Genomic DNA, 10,904 nt, shown 5'->3' with positions numbered 1-10,904 from the left:
ATTGTTGAGTTGCCGATGCACAACAGGATCAACGAGAGCTGGGTCATTTCAGATGAAATCTTGTATGGGCAGGATCTGATATTGTTAGCAAATTTTATGAAGTCAGTAGTCCTGGTTTTTGGCTCAATGGCACTTTTGGTCTGCTGGATTCATGCGCCATATCCAGATTTCCTTCGATTGTGTTACAACATCTCTGCCTTCTTTCTTGTCTTTAGCAGTAGTTGTACTGTGATTACAGTGAGTTGGAATTTTGCTGTGGATTTTTATGGCCAAACCACCCTTGACTTCCCACCTAGCTTTCCCATTGGAAAAGAAACACTAATAAGGAAACACTTCTCCTACGTGTTCCCACTAGGACTCACAACTGGCACCCTGTCACTAATAAGTGCTGCCATGTTCTTCTGCGAAACATTTTCCATAAAACATTGGAGTCAAGTGAAACCCATGGTTGTGGGCAAACAACCAAAACAAAAGCTCTGAATGAAGGGCCTACTCTTGTAATGGCTGCCAATAATTTTTTTTAAGAAACTTCCTACCTACATATCATATTGTTGTAATCATCTACTCTAAAATAAAACATACATGGTTTTTCAGGGTGTGACTGCAGCTTTTATTGTCCTATTCTCTGTTCTGCAAACATCTTCCTTTCTTTAAAGCTTTTCACTTCCTGAAATTTATAGGCAAACATATTACATGCATACACTGTCAAAAATCAGGGCGCCTGGATAGCTAAATTGGTTAGGTGCTTGCTTTCAGCTAGGGTCATGATCTTAGTGACCTGGGATAGAGCCCTGCCTCGGGATCCCCACTGAGCGGGTTCTGCTTCTCCCTCTGCCCCTCCCCACACTTATGCTTTCTCATGCTCACTCTCTCTTGAATATATAAATAAAATCTTTAAGAAATCAGGGACACCTAAGTGGCTCAGTTGGTTAGGTGGCTACGTTTGGCTCAGGTCATGATCTCAGGGTCCTGGAATTGAGTCCCACACCCACATCAGGCTCCTTGCTCGGTGGGGAGCTGCTTTCTCTCTGTCTGCCACTTCCCCTACTTCTGTGCGCTCGTGAAAATAAATGAATAAAATGTTAAAAAAAAAAAAAAAGAAAGGAAAAAAATACTCATCACTGTGCTGCTGTACATTGTAGGATGTGTATCCGAGTCTTTGCCTCCGCCCACTGGATGCCAAGGTCACTCCCTCTCCACACCCTGTGAGAGACCAATAAAATGTCTCCAGACATTTCCCAATGTCCTCTGGGGGACAGAATTGCTCTCCACTGATAAACTCTGGGTTATAGGTAGCCAACAAACCTGGCTAATGAACGCTATGGTATGTTGGATTTTGAAGAAAACTTTTTCAAATAAAACTATCAGCTCAATATATCATAGCATCCATTTGCCTGGGTCTTTGGCTAGCTTTAACTTGAGGGTCTTTTGGTGGTGCTTTTGCTGCCTGCCCAGGGCACATTTTGCAATATTGATTAAAAGTGTAATTTTTGAAGTATAAAACTCTATCGTAGGCTTAGGTAGCTGGATAGATATAGCTGATGAGAGAATTGGGAAACTTTGGTAATAAATCAAAAGAAATTGCCTGAAACACAGCCTGGAAGACAAAGATATTGATATTATGAAAGCAGTGGAGAAGCCTCGAACATAGAGTGAGAAGGCCCGGTATATGGATGTCTCCAAGCATTTCAGTGAAATACAATGGACTGTGAAAGGCAATATTTGAAATGAGGCTGAAATTTTTTTTCTCCTTTCCTCCCTTCCTCCCTTCTGCCCTTCTTCCCTCCCTTCCTTCCTCCCTCCCTCCCTCCTTCCGTTTCTCCCTTTCTTCCTCCCTTCCTTCCCCCTCCCTCCTTCCTTCCTTTCCTTCCCCCTCCCTCCCTTCCTTCCTTTTTCTTTCTTTTTTAATTTTTTTAAAGATTTTATTTATTTGACAGAGACAGAGAGAGGGAATACCAGCAGAAGGAGTGGGAGAGGGAGAAGCAGGCTTCCCACAGAGCGGGTAGCCCACTGCAGGGCTCGATCCCAGGATCCTGGGATCATGACCTGAGCCGAAGTCAGACGCTTAACGACTGAGCCACTCATGCCCCCCCCCCCCTTTTTTAAGATTTTACTTATTTAAGAGAGAGTAAAAGAGAAACCACGAGCAGGATGAGCTAATATTCCCTGGCTTCTCTGCAGCTGTGCAACATTTGCTTGCTTCTTCCTGGGATAGTCATCCCATGCCAAATTCAGAGCTCCTGGAATATAAACTACTTCAGGTTCAGGTTCATTTGTACAGTTTGTAATAGAAAATAGAAATCACATTTTAATAGTAAAAAGGAATTATATCATTCAGACCCATTGTTATATAAACTGTAATAGGTTTTTCTATGACTTATCAAATCCTCAGACAACCAGTGCTGCACTGCCACCCTGCCCCAGGCCAGAGTCTAATCTTTTTCCAGCTGGCAGGTACAAGAAGTGCAAAAGGTAGCAGAGCCAACAGTGTGAAGCTTGGCATCTTCAACAACCACTAACAGGTTGACCTTGGCTAGTTATGTAAAGCAGTCCTTCAGTTTCTCCATCTGTAAAACTAAAATAGTCATTGTTTTGTCCTCATATGTGATTGTTGTTAGTCTAAAATAAATAATCCACATAGATTCTTCAACATTTCTTGGCATGTCTAAATACTCAACACAAATTAGTTGTTCCCACTGCCACTGCTAGTTTGATACTGTAATTTATATCCCATTTCCCTATTGGTAGAGAACAAGTAAAAGCAACCAAATGTCTACCACTAACAGGTTGACCTTGGCTAGTTATGTAAAGCAGTCTTCTTTTCTTCAAGAATTACTTTCTAGGGGCGCCTGGGTGGCACAGCGGTTAAGCATCTGCCTTCGGCTCAGGGCGTGATCCCGGCGTTTTTATTCCCATCTTGGCTGACTTTAGCCCATAGATCCAACTGGTCACAACAGAAGGCATGGATCAAAATAACTATTTCTGTAATTTTTATGAAAATATATAAGTGTAAACTGAAGACAGAGATGTATTGGATTAATTTTCAGAAAGATAAAGAAGCATTTCCTGAAATCTGGTGACTAATAAACTTGGATTCAGTAATCCACCAAAATACAAAAATATGGTACTAGATATAAAATGTATGAACTCCTATAATGATGGTGATCTTGGGTAACCAGCATGAATTTTCAAGGAACAATCTAGCGAATCTGATTTCCACTTTCCCTCATGTTAAGTGCAACTCAGATTGGCTTTACAGACAGAATGGGCTGCAAGGCGTTCTGGGACTTGAGTGATGGAACCTCTGGGAGAAGGAAGAATGTTGAGCCCTGGTAGAGCAAAGGTTAGGAAGTATAGGTGAGGCCAGAAAGGGTGGCTTCAGTTGAGTCAACATAATTCATGAGGCCTCTCTTCACTCTACAAACCAGGCCTGGAGCTGGGCCAGAAAAGGAGCTCCAGGAAAGAAGCTTAGCAGGAAGCCCAGTCAACCCTATAGGGAGGTGTGATGAAGGCCATGAAATGGACGTCCATGGCCACAAGAGTGATTCTAGACCCTACTGAGTATCGTCAGAAGTGCCACTGTAAGTCTTCCTATATCAGGACTGGTTTCCCACTTCAGGGCCCTTCACTAATATGGTAGCCATTGGCCACATGTAACTATCAAATAGTTGAGGTGTGGCCACTCTGAACAGAGATGTGTACACACTGAATTTTCTATATGCAGTCTAAAAAAAGAAATACATCATTAAATTACTTTTTACATTGATTACATTTTGAAATAATAAAGTTTTGGGAATATATAGAAAATAAAATATTAATACAATTTCATTTTTAATGAGTTACATTTTTAATTTAAAAATTATACTTAATTTGAAATCTGAATTTTATATACCTGAAACTGATATAACACTGTATATTAACTAATTCAAATTAAAGTAAAAACTTAAAAAGAAAATTAAAATTGAGATGCCACCATTTTTGCTGCTCAGCACAGAACAAGAGGCTGAGAGAGTCAGAGATTCTATTCAGTTCCATCCATTCCTCAGACCCCACTGAGCTGTTGACACTATAGATGATCAGGAGTATCTGGTGAGCCACGTAGTTGATCCAGCAGGCTTAGGACAGAATGGAGGAATCAATGAAGAAAGTTGCAGGGATAGATGTGGAGTTAACAGTTGAAGAAAGAACCCTCCAATCTATTGCATATAAAATGTGATTGGAGCCGCAAGAGCTTCCTGGAGTATACTCAGCAGGATTGACTGGAAAGAAGAAAACAGGAAAGGAGAAGACAACTAAAAATGATTCAGGAATATCAGAAAATGGTTGAGACTGAATTAAATTAATCTTTTGTCACATTTTAGATATACTGAACAAACAGCTCATTCCAGCACTGGAGAATCCAAGGATTTCAATTAAAAGGAGACTACCACAGGTATCTGGCAGAATTTGCCATGGAAAATGATAGGAAGGAAGCTGTGGAGAAGTGCCTACTGGCTTAGAAAGCTGCTAGTGATCCACCAACGCATCCTGTTAGCTTAGGTCTAGTTCTCTATTTTTCAGTAGTCTATGAAAAATGAAATCTTAGGAGATTCTTAATTCCTCTGACCATACCTACAGATTGATGAAAGCAGCTTTTGATCATGAAGTGGCAGAACTTGATAGGTGAGTGAAGAAAGCTATAAGGCTTCTACACTTACTATGCAGTTACATGATAATCTGGCACTATGGACTTCAGACATGAAGGGTGATGGTAAAGAACAGAATAAAGAAGAAAAAAAAAATCAATGAGCCATAAAAGCCAGAAGAGAAAAATCTCTGACCACCCCATTCCTTATACCACCCTCATTGGAAATTCCCCCATTGTCACTGAGAACTACCAAATCTGACATTTATATTTTGGTCTCATAATTTAGGTTCCTGCCATGTTGGATTTTCTTAAAAACTGTTTTCAAAAGTTCTTAAAGACAGTGAATTTTACAGAGTCCCAGCTTTTACATTCCTTAAGACACTTAAGAGGACCACATAGAGACTTTTTCAGCATTACTGTATTGTCTTCTTCCAGATGTAGCAAGATCACCATCAGAAATGGAAAGTACATTTGAAAGCCATTAGACCTATAGGTGGTATAAGCATCTAAGAGAGGTTAATCATACTATAGAGTCATTGTGTTATCATTTTTCCTTTTTCTAAAATTGTTCAAATCAAATTTTATACCAATGTTTAAAATTAATTGTGTTGGGGCGTGTGGGTGGCTCTGTCGGTGAAGAATCTGCCTTAAGCTCAGGTTATGACCCTGGGGTCCTGGGATCAAGTCTTGCATCAGGCTTTCTACTCAGCAGGGAGTCTGATTCTCCCTCTCCCTCCGCTGCTACCCCTGCTTGTGCTCTCTCTCTCAAATAACTAAAATCTTTTGTAAAAAATATTAATTGGGGATACCTCAGTGGCTCAGTCAGTTAAGCCTCTGACTTTGGCTCAGGTCATTATCCCACAGTCCCGGGATTAAGTCCCAAGTTTGGCTCTCTGCTCAACAGGGAGCCTGCTTCTCCCTCTCCCTTCACTGCTCCCCCTGCTTGTGCTCTCTCTCTCTCTCTCAAGTAAATGAAACCTTTAAAAAAATAAAAATATGGAGGAACTGAGCAAGATGGCGGAGGAGTAGGAGACCTAAATTTTGTCTGGTCCCAGGAATTCAGCTAGATAATTATCAAACCATTCTGAACACCTACAACCTCAACAGTACCCAGCATGTCAAGACCCTCCCCAAGAGAATCAACATGCGTCTGCACTGTGCTGGGTCCCTAACATTTGGAGTTATGAAACCCAGCTGTGTGCCTGAGATAGAACACAGGAGTACTGTGCTGCCAGATGGGCATATGGCTTGGACACAGACAGGGTGAAGGCAGGAATCTGCTGGAAGCCTGGGACACAAGAGTGGAGATTGTTCACTCTTCTGTAAGGGCATCCTGGTGAGTGGTGGGTGGAAACTCCCCTCTCCAGGAAAGAGAGCGGTCCTATGCCATTTTTTACCCCTTTCATCGGCACAGAGGGACTCAATGAGCAGCACAGCACATAGAATGAAGGCTTGAGCTGCTTATACCAAACCCTCCCCTCCCTGTGCTCTACCGGGGCCTATGTATTAGGGCAAATGTGATTGAAAGCCAGAGTTGCAGCAGGCCCTCCCCAAGAATACCACTACAAACCCTTGTAGACACCAGGTCAACTGATCATAGAGTTCTGCAAAGCTTCAGCTCCAGTGGAACTAGGACCAGTCACAAGATTTCCTAGCACACAAAAGTCAGACGCAGACAAAATGCCTAGATGGCGGTCTCCTGGGCGGCTCAGATAGTTAAGCATCTGCCTTTGGCTCAGGTCATGATCTTCAGGTGCTGATATCAAGCCCTGGGTGGGGCTCCCAGCTCAGCAGGGAGTCTGCTTCTCCCTCTCCCTCTACCTCTCCCCTACTCTTGCTCTCTCTCTGTATCAAATGAATAATAATTTTAAAAAGCCAGGATGGAGGAATTAATCCCAAAAAGAAAGAACAAGAAGTCACAACCAGGGAGCTAATCAAAATAGATATAAGTAATATGTGTGAATCAGAATTTTAAACAATCATAAGGATAACAGCTGGGCTTGACAAAAGCATAGAAGAAACCAGAGAGACCCTTACTGCAGAGATAAGACCTAAAAATTAGGCAGAAAGAAGTGCTATAACAGTTGCAAAACCAATTCAATGTAATGGTCACAAAGATGGAAGAAGCAGAGGGATGAATAAGTGACATAGAAGATAAAATTATGGAAAATAATGAAGCTGAAAAGAAGAGCAAAAGTATTGGATCATGAATGCAGACTAAGGGATCTCAGTGACTCATTAAAGTATAATAACATTTGTATCATGGGAGTCCCAGAAGAAGAAGGTGGGAGGGAGGATAGGGCCAAAAGGTTTATTTGAGCAAATTACAGCTGAAAACTTCCCTAATCTGGGAAAAGAAACAGATATCCAAATCCAGGAGGCACAGAGAACTTCCCATATCATAGTAAAATTTGCAGAGATAAAGAAAAGCAGCTAGGGAAAAGAAATCCCTACCTACAAGGGAAGACAAATCAGCTTGGCATCAGATCTCTCCACAGAAACTTTGCAGGCCAGAAGAGAGTGGCATGATATATTCAACATGCTAAATGGGGAAAATATGCAGTCAAGAATACTCTATCCAGCAAGGCTGTCACTCAGACTAGAAGGGGAGATAAAGAGTTTCCACAACAAACAATAACTAAAGGAATTTGTGACCACTAAACCAGCACTGCAAGAAACATTAAAGGGGATACTTTGGGGGGAAAAAAAAACCAAAGGTAATAAAGACTAGAAAGGAATAGAGAAAAATTTTGGAAACAATGACAAGTGATAAAATGGCATTAAATTCCTATTTATTCATAATTATTCTGAATGTAACTGGACTAAATGCTCCAATCAAAAGACACAAGATATCAGAATGCATAAAAAATAAGACCCATCTATATTGCTGCTTACAAGAGACTCATTTCAGATATAAAGACACCTCCAGATTGAAAGTGAGGGGGTGGGAACAATCTAACATGCTAATGGACATCAGAAGAAAGCTGGAGTAGTCATACTTACAGCAGACAAACTATATTTTAAATCAAGGACTGTAATAGGAGATAAATAAGGATACTCTATCATAATAAAGTTCCTACAAGAAGATCTAACAATTGTAAATATTTATGCCCCCAACTTGGGAGCAGCCAAGTATATAAATCAATTAAAAACAGACTTAAAGAAACTCATTGATAATAATACCATAAGAGGCAACATTTGGAAGAGGAGAAGATATTTGCAAATGACATCTGATAAAGAGTTAGTTTCCAAAATCTATAAAGAACTTATCAAACTCAACCCTCCCCCAAAACGCAAATAATTCAGTTTAGAAATGGGCAGAAAATGTGAATAGACATTTTTCCAAAGAAGACTCCCAGATGTCTAACAGACACATGAAATGATGCTCAACATCACTCACTGAAATGCAGATCAAAACCACAGAGAGATCTCACCTCACACCAGTCAGAATGGCTAAAATTAACAAGTCAGGAAACAATTGTTGGCAAGGATACAGAGAAAGGGGAACCCTCTTATACCGTTGGTGGGAATGCAAGCTGTTGCAGCCACTCTGGAAAACAGTATGGAGGTTCCTTAAATAGTGAAAAATAGAGCTACCCTATGAGCCAGCAATTGCACTACTAAGTATTTACCCAAAGGATGCAAAAATACTGATTCAAAGAGGTACTTCCATACCAATGTCTATAGCAGCACAATCAACAATAGCCAAACTATGAAAAGAGCCCAGATGGCCATCAACTGATGAATAGAAAAGGAAAATGTGGTATACACACAATGGAATATTACTCAGCCATCAAAAGGAAAGAAATCTTATAATTTGTAATGATGTGAATGGAAAGAGGGTATTATATTAAGCAATTATATTAAGCCAGTCAGAGAAAGACAAGTACCATATTATCTCACTGATATGTGGAATTTAAGAAAAAAAAATGAACACGGGGTGGGGGGGGAGAAAGGGGAAAAGGTATGACATTCTTAACAATAGAGAACACATTGAGGGTTGCTGGAGGGGAAGTGAGTGGGGGCGATGTGGTAGATGGGTAATGGGCATTAAGGAGGGCACTTGTGATGAGCACTGGGTGTTGTATGTAAGTGATGAATCACTGAGTTCTGCAGAAGCCAATATTACACTGTTTGTTAACTGAAAATAATTTTTAAAAATGGAGTAAAGACATATAAATGTAATATATTATTCAATACCCCCAACAATGTATATGTGAGTTATTGATTTCTATGTTGTTCACTACTTCAAGCATCCTTTCCCAGCAAGGTTAATTTAATATATGGCTATGCATTTTCTCTGATACCTTTTGTTGAAGCTATAAGAGATATGTAGCTTCTCTTTACCCCACTGGCTTTTGACTTTTAGAAACTATCCTTTCCAAATCAGCTCTTTTAAACATCATCAACATCCAATGCACTCTAATATAGTTAACATCCTAAACAAAGGTAGAACTTAATTCTTCCCATGCTAATGAATTGTTAATACAAATTGATTTTTTATAAAAATTGCTACTGATTTTTCATTTTATTTTAAAAATATATTATCAAAAAATAAATAACATGTTGGAAAGAAGGTAATAGTTCTTATTTTGTGATGTTATTTTATGTGTTTACAAACTTCAGGAATTTAAAAATAAATTTGCTCAGTGGTATCAATTTCCAGATATACAGTAACTGTGTTAAAATAATTTGGGTATCAATCATAGTGTTACTCATTCTGGCATAGCCATCATGGAAAACTACAAATGGAACAGTGCTGATTCTTCTCTTCTGAAAATAGTACATGAATAATAGTAAGATCTATTTGAAAATAATGTGAATGAATATATTTAACACTACCACACCATTACAAATGTTAATTAAGATGGTAAATTTTATGTTGTGACTTTTAGTACTAACATTTATTTTTTATTTTTATATATTTTATTTATTTTTTTTTGAGAGAGAGAGAGAGTGCCAGGGTCGGGGTGGGGGAAGAAGTGGGAGAGGGGCAAGCAGACTCCCCACTGAGCACAGATCCCAACCTGGGGCTAGATCTCACAACTCTGAGATCATGACCTGAGCCAAAACCAAGAGTTGGACACCTAACCAACTGAGCCACTTGGGCTCCCCCACAACTTTTTTAAAAGGCAGAGATTGGCAGGATTGACCAAAAAAATACATGGTCCAACTATATCTGATCCAACCATCATGATCCAAATATATTTTGCTGTCTATAAGAGACTCGTTTTAGATTCAAAGATGCAAATAGGTTTAAAGAGAAAAGATTTAAAATGTTATCCCATGCAAACAGTAAACAAGACAGCTCACATGGCTATACTAACATCTACAGAATATATACAAAATGAAATGGGAAGTGAATCAGAATAGTACACAATAAAAAATGAATTAAATACAAAAGAGAGCAATGGTGAAGGAACTGAGGAATAAAAAAGATATGGAGTCTGCTTAAGATCCTCTCTCTCTCTCTGCCCCTCCCCTTCACCCTCATCTCATACGCATTCTCTCTCTCTCTCTAAAAAAAAAAAAAAAAAAAAAAAAAGTGTGACTGGTGAAGTGGGAGATTTATCAGATTTAATTTCATAATAAGAAAATAAGATCCACCTATAGATAGATTTTATATGGAACAGTATTATAAAGGTATTTTCTCTTTTTTATTATTTCCTTAATAGCATCTTTTCTCTAGCTTACTTTTTAAGAATACAGTATGCAGTATATATGACACACAATGTATGTGTCAATCAACTGTTTATGTTATCTGTAAGACTTACATTCAACAACATGCTATCAGTAGTTAAGTTTTTGGGGAGTTAAAAGTTATACATGTATTTTTCACTGGGTGGGAGTGGCGTGTCCCTAACCCTGGCATTGTTCAATGGTGAACCGTATTTACTTTATGTGTAAATAGAACAGAATCTGCAATTTAGGGCAGACACTGGAAGAATGGATTTTAAAATATGTTCCAACCAATGCACCCTACTACAGACTCTTTTATTTTTATTTTATTTTATTTTATTTTATTTTATTTTATTTTATTTTATTTTATTTTATTTTATTTTATTTTATTTTGGGTTTGTTCAGGGGAGTGTTCATATTATATTTATTGGGTCTCTTTTGTTTAAAAATGACAAGGTCCAGAAGGAACATAGCAGAATTACAAAAATATGGATGGTATGGCAAAAGGAAAGCCTACACCTAAAATTTGCCCATGGTGGGGCACCTGGGTGGCTCAGTCAGTTAAGCATCTACCTTCAGCTCAGGTCATGATCCCAGG

General features: G+C 39.1%; 1 pseudogene; it reads left to right on the top strand.

Moving 5' to 3' along the window:
• Positions 1–3,898: 3,898 nt before the first annotated feature.
• On the top strand, positions 3,899–5,721 carry LOC123803757 (14-3-3 protein epsilon pseudogene; annotated as a pseudogene).
• The last annotated feature ends 5,183 nt before the right edge of the window (positions 5,722–10,904 follow it).

The sequence above is a fragment of the Ursus americanus genome, chromosome 37, assembly GCF_024610735.1.
Source record: "Ursus americanus isolate L20-20 chromosome 37, mUrsAme1.1.p, whole genome shotgun sequence".
Taxonomy (NCBI): Eukaryota; Metazoa; Chordata; class Mammalia; order Carnivora; family Ursidae; genus Ursus; species Ursus americanus.
This window is presented reverse-complemented; position numbering and strand designations above follow the sequence as displayed.